Source organism: Stegodyphus dumicola, chromosome 11 (genome assembly GCF_044657685.1).
Source record: "Stegodyphus dumicola isolate Sdum_Otavi_A_Nest chromosome 11, ASM4465768v1".
Lineage (NCBI taxonomy): Eukaryota > Metazoa > Arthropoda > Arachnida > Araneae > Eresidae > Stegodyphus > Stegodyphus dumicola.
Window position 1 is genome coordinate 164775753 of NC_140778.1, and position 21149 is coordinate 164796901.

Sequence of the window (21149 nt, forward strand, 5' to 3'; positions counted from 1 at the left end):
GTGGATCAGCGGTGTCAGAAGAGCCAGACATCCTGTAAATAGAGAAGGGCAGGCAAAGCAGCAGCAAGAAAAATGACCTCTTGTTAAGATCAATGGGAAGGCAGGAGGTCAGAGCTTTCGTCCGAGCCGAAGGTACCTGGTAGAAAGAAAAAAAAGGGGGGGAGTTTAACGGATAGTAGAAGAAGGAATGAGGGAAAGAGGTGAGAAGAGAAAGACCAAACCCACCAAAATAGGTGGGAAAGTGGAAACGGAAAAGAAATGAGGGCTCGACGTATGCAAGGATACACTACAAAAGTGCTCAGTGCTACGCAGAGGAAGAGAGTACAGAAAAGAAGCCTTCTCAACACTAAAGCGAGCTGTAACACAGTCGCTATTAGCAAAAGGAAGGCAGAAACAGAAGGGCCCCGCCCACCACTCAGACAAACCGATTGCGGTAAGTCCAGTAGTAACGGAAACAGCCAAAAAACAAAAAACCGTGCACGCTCACAGGGGGGATAGGAAAGGGTTCTGTTGAACGCAAGTAAAGAACGTATTCGAACCATCAAGCGTCAACAGGAAGAAGAGAAAAAGCAAAACTTACCCAAGGTTCACTCCGGCTCCGCCGTTAGCTCCGCCCTCCAAGCGAAGTCTCTACTCTATCAGCATAATCACCACTGTAAAAATAAAGTAAGTGTACAAATGAAGCTGATAAGAACAGATATTTATTGAAAAATGTTAACTGCCACTTTACATCATATTGGTGTAGGCGTGGCGGTCTCACCAATAACGCACGCATTGCGATTTATTTTGATTCATAGTTTGATTCGTCCAATTAACTATTCAGTAGAGGAAATTTACAATTGACAATTAATAGAATCTGTAGACAATTAACCTGTGCAGTCTGTAATAAAAGCACAAGTAATGTGTGTCGTGCGACAAATAAAACAAAATTAAACAGTGCAGTCCGACGTATGAATTCTTGCCAATTTACAAGTCGTTCCTGCTTTCTCCTCCTGTGTTGCTTCTTGCGGTGTTCTGTCGTGTGCCGGCGACGGTGTTCTGTCGTGAGCCGGTGACGGTGTTCTGTCGGTTGCGAGTGACGTGTTCGACATATATATCTCGGGAGGACTTGATGGTGTCACTCACGGCCAGCTTACGCATGAGGGCGGCGTATTTCCTTGAGCAGAGCCTTCTGACCACGCGGTCGTTCTTGGGGTCCCAGGAACCGAGTGCCCCAACCACTATTGCCTCGACTCGGACATTGCTGAAACGGTTCTTGAGGGCGTCTACAAGTGGGCGGTATTTCTCCTCCTTCTCCCTTCTTGCCCGGTCAAAGGCGTCGCGGCGGTTATCAAATGGGATAGTCACGTCGATAATGATGCAGGCGTTGCCGTTTGTAAAAACCAGGTCCGGTCGTAGGGGCTGACCATCAATCATACGGTCTTCCGACATTATTTGCCATCTTCCAGCCGCGGCTTTCTTAATGCGCTCTACCACTGCATTGTGTCTGTCCCGGTACAGGCGACTATACCGCATGCAGTGGCAGAGGACATACGGAAGAGTCTCCAAGTCATGGTTGCAGCGGCGGCATCCTTTGATACTGTTAAATCTCCGGTCTGCTCCATTTAATGGCACAAGGCCGAGCAGCGATGCAGAATTTTGTGTCGTGATGAATTCACTTTCCATTTTTCATATTTCAAAAGTCCTGAGCATTCGTGCACGGGAGAAGGGGGTGCAGAAGACTCAGGTTAGCGAGTGCTGCTTGGGGGCTTTTTATAATATGTCGTTATTTCATCCTCCTCCTGTGTTACAAAAAAAGAGGTGTACAAGGATGAACAATTTCTGTCTAGTCAAGTGGATCATTTTGCGGTCCTTTCTAATGTTCCCATTCTGGAGGCGTCAGTCCCCTCCTCCTTGGGCGGGGCTACTTTTTAAAAGCAAAGGACGTCAAAAGTTTATTTCATTTAAGATTCAATTGCAAATTTTATTCTTACTTACTACAGCAAATGAACCACAATGCTGAAATATCCTCACAGATATTTCTACAATATCTCATTAACTTACAGTAGTTATATTGGACGTTTTACGGAAACGTTGGCCGGAACAAAATTCAAAGTGGAGAAAGTTAATCCGATCTCAACGCGAAATCGCTACAGTCAATAACAGCAGTAAGTAAACAACTGAATTCCGGTGTTTTCATCCAGCTTTTATAAGCTTATGCACCATGCAACATAATATTCTCGTATTTTCTCAATTTTTTTTCAGATTGGAAAAGAGGACAATGAAATATTTATGAAAGTGTTCATTTCTCTGGAGTAGCTTCCTCCTCCTCCGAAAAATCTCATTCTTCACTGCACGTGAATATAAAACACATGTAATTAAAAAGGCAATAAAAATAGGAAAACCAAAAATAAATAAATAAATATTCCTGGAGGTATCGAATGCCCATGCTGAGGAAGAAATTATTTTTTGTGATTAAACAAATATAGATACAGTAAAATTAATCAGCCAAAACTGCATTACATACTTCCTTCATAGTGCAGCCATCTATTGGCATTTTCCCGTTTGTTAATATTAATGTGCCAACAAAATAAATGAATGAATGAATGAATGAATAAAAACATAAATACAACAATCCGTAACACTAATTGTAGACCATTACAATTAGCTGGCGTTTTGAAATCATACAGAGAATCAAAACAAAACATTAGGAAACAGACAGAAAAATCTTTGTTGCTGCAGTGTGCCTACAAACATTTTACACCCTTTCGAGAGTTATTTACAATAAAAAGGCTCGTGTGTTGAAAGAAGCAATGTGTATACGCGCGCTGTAGTGGGAAAGATCTGGCAAATGTGAATAGGAATTCTCTCAAACTTACATGAAATGAGACAAAAATGTTACTGCAAATGAAATTTGAGTGATATTTCGAGGCCGATCTTCCTTCAATCAGTCAGACAGAATGAGTCAGTTTTCTGAGTACGGGATCAAAATGTGGATTTTATGGGATTTCTGTAAATACGAATAAAACTTCGTATTTACAGAAACCAGAACTTGACATTGAAAAGAACGAGGGTTAAACCCGAGGCTCCAGAATGTTCCCATTCCGAGGAAGAGAACGAGGGGCCCGGGCAATATTAAGTTAAAAAAAAGGCAGGTCGCCGCACACTCGTACAAAGGTATGATGTTGCCAGACCTTCGGTTTTCTGAAATTTGAAGGGGCCATTTTAAAAGGACGTTTTCCTGACGATGCAGTGGGGGAGTGAAGTTTCTGTTTTTTGGATATATTGTGGGCCGTATCCTGCAAGTAGTGCCATAGCAGGCCAACCCGTGGCGAGGGCGGAATAAATTCCTAACCACAAGCCTATCTGCAAAAATTAGTTTAATATCTTGACGTCATTTCGACGTCGTATCAGATATTAAGCTGATAAGAACAGAAAAATTTTTATTTAAAGCATGTTCAATGCCACTTACATAAATGCTGACATATCCGTGGCGAATATATCAGTAGCGCACGCAGTGCGACTTTTCCACACCTTTCGTGGGAGAATATTTCTGGAAAATTATTTACAAGTTATATTACAAAAATATTTACAAGAATTATTTACAATTATTTTACAGTGGTTTTGTACTGTTCATGTCATAAGGTGCCTTTGCATTGTTACTCGTCCGAGTCCATACTGGTTTTTTGTTTATTGTCTTTCACCGGTAATGTGTTCTACGTAGATGTCGCGGGAAGTCCTTATCGTATCACTGACTATCAGCTTCTTCATTAACTTTGCGTATTTTTTCGAGCATAGTCTTCTTATGATTCTGTCGTTTTTTGGGTCCCAGGCGCCCAGTGCGCCGACCACAATCGCCTCTACACGAACGTCCGCGAAGTTGGCGCGTAAGGTGTTGGCAGCCGTGGCGTACTTCTCTTCTTTTTCACGACGAGCAGTCTCGAAAGCTTGTAGACGGTTGTCAAAGGGAGTGGTGACGTCTAAGATGACGGCAGCGTTATCTTTTGTAAGGACGAGGTCAGGTCTAACATCAAGGCCGGGAATTAGTTGGTTCTCGCGTTCAATGCTCCACCGGCCTTGTGCAGCCTTCTTGATGCGCTCGACCACTGCGTTGTGCCTCTGCTGGTAAAGTCGGCTGTAGCGCATGCAGTGATCGAGGACGTGTGGCAGTCTCTCGAGGGCGTATGGACATCGTCTGCATCCTCTGGATCTCGGCGAAGAGCGCTTGTTGGCATTCAGAGGGACAAGGTTCAGCCTGGCCTTGTGTATGAACCGCCAGTCGGCGAACCGCGTGAAGTCTCCGTTGTGAAAGAAGTGAGAGCTGGCGCGGTCGGCTGCGGCACATTCCACTGCCTTTCCTTGGCATGGGTAGCTGATGAGTTTTTCAGCTCGAAGTGTGCGCATGTGCTTGCGGCATGTGCGAAATAGCAGGTGCCGTTTCCTGGGGCTGATGGAGGAGTCACCAATGTCAATCGATATTCTTCTTTCGCCTTCAATAGTCCACTTAGCACCAAGTCGGCGAAAGGCGGAGCGGGCACACGACCAGATAGAAGACATGTTGTTGCTTGATCCGATAAAAGGTCCATCGTCGAATCAGAGAGGAACTTGACGATGAGATCTGCGGTAGGTGGTATGCGCGTTCTCCTGAAGACTAAGTCCTCAAGGTCCGTCCAGGGAAGTTCCTTTACACAGTCATCCCGGGATGTTAGCAGCTTGAAGGCGCCATCTATCCGGGCAATGTCTGCATCTTCAGCTGCGATCGGGATCCCGAGGCATGCTGCATCGACCGCACCATAAAGGTATTCATTGGCGGCTTCCGGTGGTAGGTTCAGTGTTCTTTTCAGAAGGGGCTTGGCGAAGTCATCTAGTTTGGCCCATTCACCTTTCTTGTGGCGTAGCATACGCATATAAAAAGAGAGGGACGGGTAGAAGAAGGCCTTCGATGCGTCGATGCGCTGCCATGGTGCCAGGTTGGACTGCATGATCTTGTTGCACATGTCAATATAACCAGCTATCGAGGCGTTGTCTGGTGGAGGTTGAAAGCCCACTGGTCTTCCAAGGAACCGTCCGGTGTCTTCGTCTGCCAGGTGCCTGATAGGGGTGCCATCGATATAGAAGGTGGTCGGTCGTGCACCAATCGGTTGAGCTCCTGAGAGGTGGACGGTGTAGCACTTTGCAGCTTTGAAAGAAAGGGATAGTTTTCTTGCCAGCGATGTCAGGTGGTCAATGTGCGACTGAAGCTCCAACGGTGTGGGTGCCAACAGGAGAATGTCGTCAGCGTACGCTAGAACCCGGTGTTCTGGGTGGGATGACTGTACTTGCCGAATGACCGGGTTGATAGCAACGTTGAAGAGTATTCCGCTAAGTGGGCAGCCTTGTCGGACACCTCTTGTGATCGGAATACGATCAGTTGTACCGTCCAGGCACAAGAACTGCGTGGTGTCATCATTGTATAGAGAACGGATAATCCGGAGGATGGAGGTACCCGCGCCAAGGGTCGAGAGGGCACGGAATATTGCGTCGTGGGGTATTGATCCAAATGCATTGGAACAGTCCAAGGAGGCAATGCACAAGTCTTTTTTCCTGCGTGCATGGCGTAGTCTCTGTTCCAGGAGGAAGTTGTGTTCAAATACCCCATCGTACGGGAGGAATCCCTTCTGAGAGGGGCAGAGCACGTCGTTCTCTATCAACCAGCTAGTCAGGCGTTTTGCCACACATCCAGCAAAGAGTTTGGCGATTGTGGTGCCGAGGGAGATAGGCCTCCAGTTGTTCAGGTCAGTAGGCTCGCCTTTCTTGTAAAGCAGGATAGACGTGGAGCGTATCCATGAGTCCGGAACCCTCCCAGCTTTGAGGCACGTGTTGAAGATAGGTAAGAGGATGCTGCATTCCGGGTCAAGTGATCTCCAGTGCTTGTACGTGAGCCGGTCCGGCTCTGGTGCGGTGCTCTCACAGGCATGAAGACGCGCAGAGATCTCGGTGGAGGAGAAAGGTGCCATGTCGACTTCAGGGCGGTTGGTGTCCGGTGGTACGAAGAGGTCGGGGTCAACAGTCGGCGGGCATTCAGGCGGTGCAAAGAAGTCTGCAACTGATTGACTGTCAAGCGCACATCTGGGGGATTCACCATCTGTGATGAGACGCACTGCTCTGCGACGATTCCGGCGGTACAACCTTTGTAAACTTTTATGGTCGGTAGCATTGGAATTCGCAGTGGTCCGGGTGGCAGTGCGTGGTGGCAGCTTGACGATGCGTTGAGCCTCTCCGATCATCTCTTCTTGTCTGTGTGTCTTCAAAGCGTCTCCAGTTCCTGATGGGGTTCCCGTTCACGAGTTCGATGAACACAGGGCGAAAGACAGCAAGCGGAGACTCAGCGTCAATGTTGCTTTCAGGTGAGACCTCGTCAGTAGGAGCATCATCATGAACAGGGTTGGCAGTGAACTGGTGCTCAGAGGGGACGGGATCGTGTGTGATGGCGGTTTGGTCCTCGCCCACGGTATGCACATGGTTGATCAGTGGCTCAGGTGCTGTGTCTGGAACATTCATGGTAGGCGACAGTTCCGAGATGGGTGGGATGACAGGAGCAGTAGGCCTGGATCTCGTGGGTGGAGAAGGAGATGGCTCTCGATGACGGCGTCGGTGGCGGGTCTCCGGCTCGGGAATGCTGGGTGCGGTCGCACGTTGTCGCTCTCGTCGGTGTCTGGCCTGGTGGTTCAGGAGTCCACCCCTTGTCTGGCAGAAGTGACACGTCTGACATTTCCATCGGTGGGAGAGGCCGGAGGGGAGCATGATAGGTTGCTCGCGGAAGCACGTGTGAAGGGCGACACTGGAGGCGATCCTTTCCTGGCAGTGGCTGCACCAGTTCCGTGTGCCTTCAACGTTGATGTTGTGTGCGTACCTGAGGTGGCGACATAGTGAATGACGTAGTTGAGTCCAGGCGCGCGAGTGGAAGGTACGGCTGCACTCGGCCCCAGTGCAACGGAGGGTGTCGGAGAGTGGGAACACCAGATGAACCCAGAGATCATCACGGCAGGTCGAGGCAGGGTAGAGAGGTCTGTCATCAGCAGGTGTGTCCAGGCTCGCAGGTGTGGCGGGTGCCAGGTGTTGTGCAACAGGAGTAGAATCGTCACGGGCGGAGTTGTGAACTTCGCTGGAGGACGGAGCTGAAGGCATGGCGGTGATGTCTATGAACATGTCTTCGGTCAAAGTTTCTGAGGGCGGTATGTTCACAATAAGGATGTCATCGTCACTGAGACTGGCAGTGGAAGGGGACTCGGCAGTCACTGTCGGTGGTGTCGTCAGAGGAGTAGCGTTGTGGTTTGGGTCCGATGAGGCAATGTTGGTCCTCTCATAGGGTGGCTGGGTAGATCCTGGTCTGTTGTAGTCCGAAACGTCAGCAGGTGATGCCACTGTGGGTGGCAGTGTGGCGTCATCAGCGGGCACGGGAACAGGACCATTCTCAATAGTGTGTCGAATCTGAGTAGCCATAGGATCAGTGTAGGCGGAGCCAGCAGGAGGATCGCACTGACAGTCCGATGTCATGGTCTGGGATGACGAGACAGCATCTGCATACGTACGGGTTGGCTGGGAGCTCAACGATGGGCAGACGTGACCAGCAGCAACACGGGAACGTGTGTGGTGGCAGACCGGAGAGACGGCACTAGTCGCAGGAGTGCCACGAGATGGGCGGGGCTCTGCAGACACGTGGGACCTGGCGTACCTTTTCAGGCTTCTTCTGCTTGGAAATGCATGTCCGCATACGTAGCATGCGAAGGCGTCAGGAGGTGGAACTTGAGAGGAGGAAGCAGTAGGTGCAGGAGTCGATGGAACATTTACCCTCGGCAACGTCGTCGGAATAACTGCAGTAGGCGCAGGACTGGTGCCGCTTGCAATGTGCGTCTGAATCCGATTGAGTAGCGTCCGCAGATGGCTGCCCTGCGTCAGAGGTGGACCAGAGGGTGTCACGAAGACTGGCACATGTCGATGCTTGAGCAGAGATTCTGTGCGGGCGGAGCTGGAGACAACTGGAGTAGGCGATGCCATCAGTCCTTGGTCGGCAGCGTCTAGACTGGGAGCAGTGGCGTGAGCATCCCGAGAATCATCATGGGAGCTTCCGGCAGCCAGAGTGTCAACCAGGGTGACCGTAGATCCGCCGGCTACCTGGAGCGGCGCGTCATCCGGCAGAGAACTTCCAGAGGGCAGAGGCAGGGATCCAGGGCTCCGGGCAGCAGGTGGGAGGGGCCATATCAGAGTCTGGCATTGAGGAGAACCATCCAGGACAGCCGGTGGTGGGGATCGCGACCCAGGGCTCCTCACTGCAGGCGGCGGGCGTGGCCTTGGTCCAGCTGCGAGGCGTGGCGGGGAGGTCATCCTTCACAGTGTCGGAAAAACTGAAAATAGATCAAAAGGCAAGGCAGCAAAGATACGCAAAATCAAAGTGAGGCAGTGGGAGGAGCTTCGATTGGACCTTTGGTGGACCCAAGAAAGGAAGATAAGAACGAGGAAAAGAAAAGGAGGGAAAGAGCGAAAGAAGGAAAACGAGGGACAGAGCAAAAGAAAAGGAAGGAAACGTAGGGAGAGAGTAAAGTAGAAGCCACGCCCAACCGGAAGAGTGAGGCAGCGGAAAGGAAATTTCAGGGCTTATCAAAACAGAAAAGACACCGTAAACGGAGTATTTCTGAAATGAAAAGCGAGAAGAGATAGAAAAGAAACCATTTCTCACTAGAAACGACTGCAAAACAGCCGAAGCAGTAAGAAAGGAGAAGAGAAAGTTAGGCCCCGCCCAGCACCGAAATACACTGCAAGCAGTATATTCAGTATAGACGGGAAAGAACCTGCTCGCTCACAGGCAACCTGCACGCTCACAGGTGAAAGGGCCCCATTGAACGCAAGTAAAGAACGTATTCGAACCATCAAGCGTCAATGGGAGAGGAGAAAGAAAGAAAGAAAGTAAGCAAAACTTACATAGGATCCACCTCGAGTCCGCTTTCAGCTCCGTCCACCAGACGAGTAAACTATTCTATCAGCATGGACAATTTGATCTTAGCCAAAAGGCCGAGAAGCGATGCAGAATTCTGTGGCGTGATGAATTCCCTTTCAATTTTTCATATTTCAAAAGTCCTGAGCATTCGTGCAGGGGAGAAGGGGGTGCAGAAGACTCAGGACGAGCGAATGCTGCTTGGGGGTTTTTTATGATATGTCGTTATTTCATCCTCCTCCTGTGTTACAAAAAAAGAGGTGTACAAGGATGAACAATTTGTGTCTAGTCAAGTGGATCATTTTGCGGTCCTTTCTAATGTTCCCATTCTGGAGGCGTCATACCCCTCCTCCTTGGGCGGGGCTAGTTTTAAAAAGCAAAGGACGTCAAAATTTCATTTCATTCAAGATTCAATTGCCAATTTTATTCTTACTACAGCAAATGAACCACAATGTTGAAATATCCTCACAGATATTTTTACAATATCGCAATAACTTACAGTAGTTATATTTGACGTCTTACGGAAACGTTGGCCGGAACAAAATTCAAAGTAGAGAAAGTTAATCCGATCTCAACGCGAAATCGCTACAGTCAATAACAGCAGTAAGTAAACAACTGAATTCCGGTGTTTTCCTCCAGCTTTCATAAGCTTATGCACCATGCAACATAATATTCTCGTATTTTCTCAATATTTTTTCAGATGGGAAAAGAGGACAATGAAATATTTATGAAAGTGTTCATTTCTCTGGAGTAGCTTCCTCCTCCGAAAAATCTCATTCTTCACTGCACGTGAATATAAAACAAATGTAATTACAAAGTCAATAAAAATAGCAAAACCAAAAATAAATAAATATTCCTGGAGGTATCGAATGCCCATGTTTGGGAAGAAATTATTTTTTGTGATTAAACAAATATTGATACAGTAAAATTAATCAGCCAAAACTGCATTAAATAATGCCAGAGTTTGATTGACACAAACTCGACATGCACAGTCCAGTACATGGTTCCCAACTCAGAGATACTCTCTCTCTTCAGTTCAAACGTTGCAGTTGAAAACACAGAGTGAAATATTAGGAACTTAAAACAATTAAACAAACAGAAAAATTACAAAAAACACTTTACAAATTAATTTGTAATATGTACAATCAAACAGTACTTTTTACTTTACAATTAATGATTACTTTGTATTCTACACTTCCACACTAGCGGCGGGCAAGCCATCTCCAAACTCAGAATAAACTGCTTCCTGCATAGTGCAGCCATCTATTGGCATTTTCCCAAGTTTGTTAATATTAATGTGCCAACAAAATAAATGAATGAATGAATGTATAAAAACATAAATACAACAATCCGTAACAATAAATGTAGACCATTACAATTAGCTGGCGTTTTGAAATCATACAGAGAATCAAAACAAAACATTAGGAAACAGACAGAAAAGTCTTTGTTGCTGCAGTGTGCCTACAAACATTTTACACCCTTTCGAGAGTTATTTACAATAAAAAGGCTCGTGTGTTGAAAGAAGCAATGTGTGTACGCGCGCTGTAGTGGGAAAGATCTGGCAAATGTGAATAGGAATTCTCTCAAACTTACATGAAATGAGACAAAAATGTTACTGCAAATGAAATTTGAGTGATATTTCGAGGCCGATGTTCCTTCAATCAGTCAGACAGAATGAGTAAGTTTTCTGAGTACGGGATCAAAATGTGGATTTTATGGGATTTCTGGAAATACGAATAAAACTTCGTATGTACAGAAACGAGAACTTGACATTGGAAAAGAACGAGGGTTAAACTCGAGGCTCCAGAATGTTCCCATTCCGAGGAAAAGAACGAGGGGCCCGAGAAATATCAAGTTAAAAAAAAGGCAGGTCGCCGCACACTCGTACAAAGGTATGATGTTGTTAGACCTTCGGTTTTCTGAAATTTTAAGGGGCCATTTTAAAAGGACGTTTTCCTGAGGATGCAGTGGGGGAGTGAAGTTTCTGCTTTTTGGATATATTGTGGGCCGTATCCTGCAAGTAGTTCCATAGCAGGGCAACCCGTGGCGAGGGCGGAATAAATTCCTAACCACAAGGCTATCTGCAAAAATTAGTTTAATATCTTGACGTCATGTCGACGTCGTATCAGATATTAAGCTGATAAGAACAGAAGTTTTTTATTGATAATGCTTATTGCCATTTTACATCATATTGGCATAACCATGGCATGAAATACCAATAACGTACGCAGTGCGATTTAAGTTTCATTTTTTGAGGGAAGATATTTGATACAGAAAATATTTACAGAACTATATACATATTTACAAATAAACCGGGAATATTCATCTCAACATAGCAAGAGGCAGGGCAAGAGTCCAGCGGTAGGCGAGAAGTCCTGTTAATGTCAAGACCACAGAGGCGGGGATAGAGTCAATTACATCCGGCGAATCCCAGTGAAATGCTCAACGTAGATGTTTCTTGAGTAGCGGATAGTTTCGCTTACAATTTTCCTCAGTAAGTTGGCATATTTATTGCTGCACAGCCTTCGAAGCGACTTGTCGTTCTCTTTATCCCATGCGCCGAGAGAGCCAACAACGAACGCGTAAGAACGAACATCAGCGAAATCTCGCTTCAGCAGGTCGACTACGGGGCGGTACTTGGTGATCTTATCCTCGCGTGCAGAAGAAAAAGCAGACAGCCTGTTCTCGAAGGAGATGGTAACATCGATAACAATAGCGGAGCGATCTTTGCAGAGGACCAGATCCGGTCGAAGATTGGTGCCCGGGAAAACCTGATTGGCGGAGAGAAGGTTCCAGCGACTGCCAGCAGCTTTGTGCACACGGTCCACCACTGCATTATGTCGAGACTGATAGGCAGCAGAAAAACGCATGCAGTGATTAAGCACATGAGGAAGCGTTTCTTCCGTAGACGAGCAGCGGCGGCATCCTCGACGAGAGCGGTCCCAAGGCTTGGCGGCGTTGAGAGGAACCAAGTTGAGGCGAGCACGGTGCACGAATCTCCACACCGCGAACCTGGTAAACAAGCCATTGTTCAGGAAGTGGGAGCTTGCACGAGAGGCGGCAACACATTCCATCACATTACCCTGGTTGGGGAGGAGTATAAGGTCATCAAGGCGCTCACTCCTTTTCAGGGTGCGGAAGGAACGAAAAATGGTATGCCTCTTGCTGGGATAGATGGTGAAGGAGCCACACGTGATGGAGGGTGAACCTTCCGCGTCAAATGACCAGGAGACCTTGAGACGTCGAGAGGCCGACCTTGCGGCCGACCACATCGAGGAGATGGGGTTCGTGGAGGAAGCAAAGGGAGCATCATCGGAGGCCGAGAGGAAGAGAACTACAAGAGAATGAGACGGCGTCTCGCCAATGCGAGCATGGATGTAGGAACACAGGTCTTCCCAGGCAAGACCACGAACGTAGGAGTCCTTGGAACAAAGGAGCTTGAAGGCGCCATCCACTGCAGCGATGTCAGAGTCTTCTGCGGAAAGAGGGATCCCGAGAGCACCCTTACCAGACAAGCCATAGATGTAGTTATTGGACGCCTCGGGAGAAAGATTGAGGGTCTTCTTGATGGTAGGCCGCAGGAAGTCATCGATCTTTTTCCAGTCTCCCTTGCTAAGCAGTCCGGTCCTTATATGGAAATGGAGAGGAGGAAAGAAGAAGCACTTGAGGGCGTCCAGACGCTGCCACGGAGCAAGCTTCGACTCCATGATATTTTCAGCGAGGAGGAGGAAGTCACACAGCTGAGCCCGGCAGGGAGGAAGGTGAAACCTGATGGGCTTCCCAAGGAAGCGGAAGAATTCGCCATCGTCGAGAGCCTTGAGAGGGGAGCCTTTGATGTAAAACAGAGTGGAACGGGATCCAGCAGGACGAGCGGCGGAGAAGTGAAGCGAGTGACACTTGCTGGGATTCAAGTGCAGACCAAGACGAGAGAAGGAATCAGAAATGGAGTCCAAATCATGTTGGAGAATATCAGAAGGAGCCAACAGCAGGACATCATCGGCAAAGGCGAGGATGCGTGGAGAAGCAGGAGGAGAAACGATGGACCGGAGCACAGGATCGATGGCAAGATTAAACAGCAGGCCGCTCAAAGGGCAACCTTGACGAACGCCAGCACAGATGTTCACGGGACCAGAGACACCGTCAGAGGAGAGAAAGCAGGTAGAAGACTCCCGGTAGAGATCTTGAACCAAGGAGAGAAAGTCCTCACCAACTCCGGACGTGCGAATAGCAGTGAAGAGGGCGACATGTGGAATGGAGCCAAACGCATTGGCGATATCCAGGGACGCGAGGCACAATGTAGACTTCCGGCGGCGAGCGAGCTGAAGTTGCTGCTGAACGATGAAGTGATGTTCGAGGATACCATCGTGCGGCATGAACCCCTTTTGGGAGGAACAGAGCACATCGTTGTCGCAGAGCCAAGCAGTCAGACGTTTGGCGAGGCAGACAGAGAAGAGACGTGCTATGGAAGAACTGAGAGCGATCGGTCGCCATTTGTCAAGGATGGAAGGATCACGTTGCTTGAAAATCAGGAAAGACCTCGAAGACTTCCACGACGAGGGAATCCGCTTGAAGCGCAGACAGATGTTGAAGATGTCACATAGAATTCTGCACTCAGGATCGAGCTCCTGCCAGTGGGAGTAGAAGAGACGATCAGGACCCGGAGCAGAAATTTCGCATGACCTGAGTCTGGCCTGGATCTCAGCGGGAGAAAACGGTGACAGGTCAAGGGGAGGACGATCAGGGAGGCAGGAAGTGAAGATGGAGACGTCTGCATCTCTCGAGGCGAGCCTTTTAGAGAACTCCGCGGCGATGTCTTCGGCAGAAATGCGACACGAAGGAGAGCATTCAGAAGTGAGGAGACGCATGGCCCTTCGGCGGTTCCTTCGGTACAAACCTTGGATGACACGCGGATTAAGGATGTTAACAGGACGTGGAGGACCAGCAGGCGGAGGACCCGGAGGAAGGAGCTTGGCATACTCGGCGGCAGACTGGATGACCAGGTGAAGACAGGACTCAAAGGAGCACCAGGAAGAGTCGTCGGTGGGTCCGGAAGCAAAGCACTGAAGAGAGTCCCTGTGCAGGAGAAGAGGAGGATCGGAGGAGACATCATCAACAGAAGGAAAGCGGAACAACTCATCTGAGGGCAGAGTGGAGGCATCAAGAGCAGAAGCATCATCAGGAAGAACCGGAGGATCGGCAACAGCACTGCTCGGAACGTCCATCGGCGACAGCGGAAGGGAGGGATGAGAAGAGGAGGGAAAATCCAACGGAGAAGCAGTGGACCTTGAAGGGGAAGCAGGAACATCCGGAAGAGGTGAAGCAGTAGGCGTGGAGACCAGCGGAGAGTCGGTAGGATTCACAGCATGTGTCGGTGAAGGAGGCGAAGGAGCGACAGCAGGAGCAGGAACGTGGGAGCGAACTGTAGCAGGAGCAGCGGGCGAGGAGTCTGGCGGCGCAGGTCGACGTCGTCTTCGTCTCTGAGCAACAGGCAATGGAAGAGGAATGTTGTTGACTGCAGCGTTCCGTGAAGCACGTTGGTGGAAAGCCGAGTGATTGAAAAGACCCTTCCTGGAAGGGCAGGAGAAAGGGCACACGGAGCATTTCCATCGGAAGGAGGCGCCGGAGGAGGAAACAGGAGGAGTGGTGCGAAAGCAGGAGTGGGAAGAGTAGTAGTAGTAGTAGTACTAGTAGTAGTAGTTTTATGGCGCAAAGCTCAATAGGCCATATGCGCCAAACACAGGATTCTTTTTTAACCTACAAACTAAAGGAACAAAAAATATAAAGAAAACAGCACACTTTTAAAATCGAGGCAAATAAAAAGATATTTAAATTATGGGATGAAAATGCTGATTATAACTTTGATAATGAGATATGCAGTATAGATATAAAATCCTAAAACATCTGATTAATTAAAATTCCAACATAGAATCTCAGGACAAAAATCAAATTAAATAATAGAAACCCGTTTCCTTGAGGTAGTGAAACAAATTATTATTGACCTCTCTTCCGATTAAACGGTCTGAGGCAGGTCGCAGCTATTAAAATACTTCTCACGAAGATTATTAAAATATGAACATTCAATTAAAATGTTATAAACTGAAAGACAAACATTACAATTTGCACAAATAGGCTCGTTCTCAGCTTTCAGAAGGTAGTTATGTGTCACTCTACTGTGACCAATTCTAAGGCGAGTCAAAAGAACTTCCTCCCTGCGATTGCTAGTAGTATCCCAATGCTCTATTTTAGGCTTCACCCTTCTCAACTTGTTATGAATTTGAAGGTCCCAAAGTTGCTGCCATTTCTTTCGGATCTTCTTTTTTATGACACAACGGATATCTTTAAAAGGGATGAGGCGGCCGGACATTTCAACAGCAGATTTCGCTGCGATGTCCGCCAGCTCATTGCCCGTTATTCCTGTATGTCCGGGGACCCAGCAGTACAGAAGTTCAAATCCACGACATGTCAATTTAATATTCAACTTGAGAACATCCACTATCACAGGATTCTCAGTGGTAGAAAATGATTCTAAAGCTTTCAAAGCACTGTAGGAGTCCGTATATACAATGAATTTTCGATGGTGTAGCGTTGAGATGTACAAAAGCGCATAATATATGGCAGTCAGTTCGGAGGTTAAGACAGAGGAAGCGTCGTGTAAACGTCTGCCTTCCATGTGGTCACCAAATATAAATGACATGCCAACATGGCAAGCTGACTTAGAGCCATCCGTATATATCGGAACATAACTCCTGTAACTATGCCTGTGCTCAGCAAAAATTTGTCTGTAGATGCTCTCATTAGTAGTTGTTTTTCCGTAATTGTGGAAAATGTCAAGAAGGTGGATTTGTGCATTTTCCCAAGGTGCAATTTCAAAATGCTGTACTGCCTGTTGGGAAATATGAGACAGGGAGAATTCTTCAATGAGGGGACGAACTCTAACAGGAAAAGAAGGCACACAGGATGGACGAGCCTCAAATAAAAGGTCACAGCTATTGTCACATATACACAAGTTATAAGGATGGTCAGGTTGAGATAAAATATTAAAATACTGTAAAAGAGACAACTCCTCACGCCTCAAACGGAGTGATGGTTCGTAACAGTCAACATAAAGGCTCTGGCCAGGAGACGTCCTGAAGGCTCCAGAACAAATCCGTAGAGCCTGATGATGAACAGGGTCTAGTTTTAACAACACTGAAGACCGAGCGGATCCATAAACAGCTGAGCCGTAGTCTAGTCTAGAGCGAACAAGAGCTCTGTAAATGCGAAGCATGGAGCAACGCTCTGCACCCCAGGAGGTGTTCGCCAGGACTTATAAATATTTAAAATTTTTATACATTTTTTTCTCAAGTTTAGGACATGAGGAAGGAAAGTCAATTTTTGGTCGAACATCACCCCTAAAAATTTTACCCCAGATGCTACTGGAATCACAGACCCATTAAGGTATAATTCAGGCTCAGGATGGAGACCTCGCTTTCTACAAAAATGCACACAGACAGTCTTCTGTTTCGAAAACGTAAATCCTTGTTTTTTTGCCCATTCCTGGATCCTGTTCAGGGCGATCTCGAGCTGTCTCTCTACATATCTCATATCCACACCTCTACAGCTGTATTGTAAATCATCAACATATAAAGAACCTGAAATGGTGGGAGGAAGTTGTTTTAATACAGAATTTATTTTTAGGCTGAAAAGAGTTACACTGAGCACACAGCCTTGAGGCACACCCTCTTGTTCAAAAACATCAGACAAAACAGAGCCAATCCTTACTTGAAATGTTCTAGTATTCAAGAAATTCTGAATAAAAATTGGTAGGTTGCCGCGCAAGCCACTCTCGTGAAGATCCCGAAGTATACCGTATCTCCATGCCTTTTCATATGCTTTCTCAATGTCAAAAAATACCGAGACAAGGTGACTCCTTACGAAAGCTTTTCGAATGGATGTCTCTAAAAGGAGCATATTATCTACGGTAGTTCTCCCCTTTCGAAAACCGCTTTGATAAGGCGATATAATTTTATTCTTTTCCAAGAAGTAGACGAGGCGGCTGTTTACCATCTTTTCAAAGAGTTTGCAAACACAACTGGTAAGGGCAATTGGCCGATAGTTGGAGGGATTTCTTGGATCTTTCCCTGGCTTCGCAATAGGAATTACAACAGCTGTCCTCCATGCACTGGGAAAAGTACGCTTCTTCCACACTCTATTGTAAAGTGTGAGAAGGGCAGTCAGTGACTTATAGGACAGATGCTTTAGCATTTCATAATACACGCCATCCAGACTCGGACAAGACCTATGTGTCTGCAACAAAGCTCTTCTTAATTCCAGCATAGAAAAGTCTCTATTGTAAGGCTCAGAGTTGGAAGAGTTGAATGCGATGGGATTTACTTCAGAGTGATGCTTGATAGAGAGAAATGCAGGTGAATAGTTTCTGCTGGAAGAAACGGCAGCAAATGTCTCACCAATAGTATTCGCAATTTCTTCTATGGAGCTAATCACACGGCCATCTTTTTCCAAAAAGGAAAGTGAGTGTTCTTTATATATGCCGCATGCTTTTCGAACTCTTTCCCAAACTCGCTTACTAGGCGTGGAGGATGTTATTGACGACACATATGAAATCCAAGAATTCTTTTGGCTCTGCCTACTTACTTTTCGTGCATTTGCTTTGGTTCTTTTAAATGCTATGAGGTTTCTCAGAGTCGGATATCTACGAAAAATTCCCCATGCTTTTTTCAGTTTTTTCAGTGCTTCATGAGAGTCGCGATTCCACCATGGTTTCGAATATTTAAATATTTTTCCTGATGTTCTAGGAATACAAACCATAGCTGCCTCAATAATAGTATTTGTAACAGCATCAACAGCATCATCGATATGCGCATTGTCTACCATTTCATCTGTCAGCTCTGCAATGGAAGAGAAGAGTTCCCAGTCTGCCCTATCTAGTATAAACCGAGGGATTCTAGACATGGGGGTTGCTCCTCTTCGTGCAAGAGACACAAAAATGGGATAATGATCGCTGTTGTAGAGATCACTTCCGACACTAAAAGTGCAAAATGGCAACAGAGATGGTGAACAGATGGCAAGGTCGAGAGCGTGGAATGTCCTTGAAGGCTCATGGAAGTACGTATCCTGCCCATTATTCAGGAGACAAAGGTTATGATCTTCGATCATCTGCTCAATTTGTCTTCCTCGGCAGTTTGTGTCTTTACTACCCCAGAGCGGACTATGGCCGTTAAAGTCTCCTATTATGATAAAGGGGTGAGGCAGCTGCTCTATGAGATCATTTAAATCTTGCTGATCAATGTGCTCATTTGGAGGCTATTACAGAGAAACCACTGAGACAACAGTATGAAATCTGGCTTGAGTTGCGACAACTTGGAGGGATGTCGTCAAAGGAAGTGCATTTGATGGATAATCCAGTGAGGTGAGGAGGCCTACACCCCCACTGGCACGCTCACCTGCAAGGTTATCCTTCCTGACAATAGAAAACCTCCGAAGTTTTGCTTGTTCCTGTTTGAGATTTGTTTCTTGTATTGCTAAGCAGACAGGATTATAGTTATTGATTATAGCTTTGATGTCAAGCAAATTTCGGTAGAAACCGCGCAATTCCAAGAGATAAGGGTGGCCATTATGTCTCCTGTTTATTTTTTCGGTGCTCCTTTTTTGTCTTTCGAGGGAGCAGGTGTTTTGGGATTTCCATTCCTTCTTCTATTTCCATATTATCCGAGTCCGGGGTGTCAGATATTAAATCGTCAATTGAACTACTTGGCAAAAGATAAATTTGGGCGCACTTGTGAGCTTTGTACTATTTTCCGGGCTCAGGCATAAGACACATTTCGAGTTACTTTTGTCGCCTGCACTTCCTGTTCAGATTTCCATTTTGGACAAGAGCGAGAAAATGCTGGGTGATCACCCTTGCAGTTAACACACAATGGCGCAGCGGTGCAATTCTCACTATCGTGGCCAACCAACGAGCATCTGGCGCACGTAAGGGTGCCACGACAGGATGTCTTAGAGTGACCAAACCGCTGGCATTGGAAGCATTGCATTGGGTTGGGAATATACGGTCTTACGGGACAGTTAAGATACCCAGCCTTTATATTCTTCGGCAGATCAGGCGATTTGAAGGTCAGGATCACGTGTTTCGTGTCAATCAACTGACTTTCCTTTCGCATCTTGATTCGCCTAGCACCACAGATATTTTGGTCAGCTAACTCGGAGACGAACTCTTCTTCTGAAACATACAGAAGGTCGATCTCCGAGATCACGCCTCTACAGGTATTAAGTGTTTTGTGTGCTCACACTGTTATAGCTACTTGTTTAAATTTGGTTTGACGTAAAAGTGAAGCAGACTGGGTGGCCGAAAGGGTATCAATAAGCAAGTCTCCAGAACGGAGACGCTTTATGTTCCTTGGCTCACCTACGCAGAAATGAATGTATTTGCTTACCAGGAAAGGAGACATCTTTTGCAATTCTCCAGAGGCACTGGAAACAACAGCAAAGCGCGGAGAATCAGTAGAATCTTTGCCATTTGCATCGGTGCGGACCTTCTTGGTAACGGATTTGTCAGTAACTTCAATATCTTTGGTATTTTCATCCGTACGGATCTTCTTGTTAATCGATTTGTCAACGATTTCTATATCTTTCTTCGTGTCATTAGATTCAGGTTTTTTTAGAATAAAAAGAGAAGCCATAATTAAGAAAATATAAGATTCGGGTCCGACGGACCGCCCACCACGGAGCCCAACAAGGGAACACAGATTGCTGTGTTAGGGCTAGCCGGACCTATACGCAAACTGAAGCCCCACAGTCGGCTTTCCCGAAAGCAGGTACTCCCGAGAGCTTGACCCCAAGCCACTGACACAAGGACTAGTGACCAGCCGATTGACACCCGTGAGGACGACTAAGGTGCCTCCCGTTTAGCTGAAGCAGAGGCCAAAGCAGTGTGTTGGGGACGGTACCTCGCCCCTCAACTACCAGACCCTCCTTTCCAGAGACACGGGTCTCCACGCACGGCAAACACGTGGGCAGTTTTCTCGGCAATTGAAAACTAGAAACAAGGTATGTTCTAGCCTCTCGTGACGAGCCCCAAACTCCGTAGAGAGAAACCACAAGGGAGAAGGGAAGGGAAAAATTTCCAGCCAAGAGGAGAGGAGACGGAAAAGAGAATAGATCACTGGGGCTCCAGGATCGTGACACCCGTCTCATCAAGAAAATGATCCCCTGAAGGGCTAGGGTACCTCGGGATTGCCACACCCGTACTCTCAAAAGTGAGCCCCCTGAGGGGCAGGAGTGGGAAGAAACCCTGTTGGCAAGAACAGAGCTGCAGAGACCACACCACTTCATGCACGAGATCTGTATGAGGTGTTCTTGCAGGCTGTGCCTGGTAAGGGATTTCTTCATGCGCGACCAGGAGCCGGAACGGAAGAGGAGGCTGCAGTTGGGCTCGGTGCACATGAACACGTCACTTACAGGGAAAACCAACTGAAGAGTGTTGTCAACCCGACAAGTCGAAGAGGGGCCCAGCGGGCCAGGAGGAGGGCCGGAAGGAGCACTGGGACTGTAAGGCGATGCAGGAAGAGTCGGAGAACCGGAAGGCGAAGGACCAGGAGTGACGAAAGCATCGGCACCGGGAGACGCAGAGAGAGATGAACGGCGATGTCGGCGTTAACGATGGAAGCGAAGATGTCTTTTGCTGAGACATACCTTACCACATGAAGAGCATCGAGGGCCTCCAGGGGTGGGATTCGTCGTCGCAGAGACAGGAGCGTGAAGAACAGCCGAAGAGGGAGCAGCAGCGAAGGAAGAGCCAGTAGTACTGGAGGTGACAAGAGGAGCTTCAGCAGGGCACGGCTGAGGAGAACCGGAAGGAGAGCAGGGCGCATCAGGAACAGCGGCATCAGGGGAAGCAGCAAAGCCATCTGATGTAACAGGTGACAGGTGACTACAGGCCTGGACACCCGCACGGCTTTGCAAAAGACTACTCGGGTAACGTCCAGGACCCGCAACTATCTAGAACAACACCCTCCGGGCAACACTAACGTCCCCCACAGGGCGCCCAAACCCAACCCCTAGTTCTGACCGCTGCAGTCGTGCCGACCAATGTTGGAGATTCAGCCCCACGTGGTGCACCGACATCCAAGATCACCCAGTCCTCAGTATTTATTGATCTTCATCAAGTAAATACATGGCCATACAAGGGCTTTTCCATTGG

The 21149-nt window shown here is 47.4% G+C and overlaps 1 non-coding gene and 1 pseudogene across 1 annotated transcript; both read right to left on the reverse strand.

Moving 5' to 3' along the window:
- Positions 1 to 3261: 3261 nt before the first annotated feature.
- On the reverse strand, positions 3262 to 3467 carry LOC118179315 (U2 spliceosomal RNA; annotated as a pseudogene).
- Positions 3468 to 10947: 7480 nt separating this feature from the next.
- Positions 10948 to 11130, reverse strand: LOC146994510 (U2 spliceosomal RNA). The gene has a single exon (XR_015044321.1). It is a non-coding gene; the product is annotated as a U2 spliceosomal RNA (small nuclear RNA).
- Positions 11131 to 21149: the final 10019 nt, after the last annotated feature.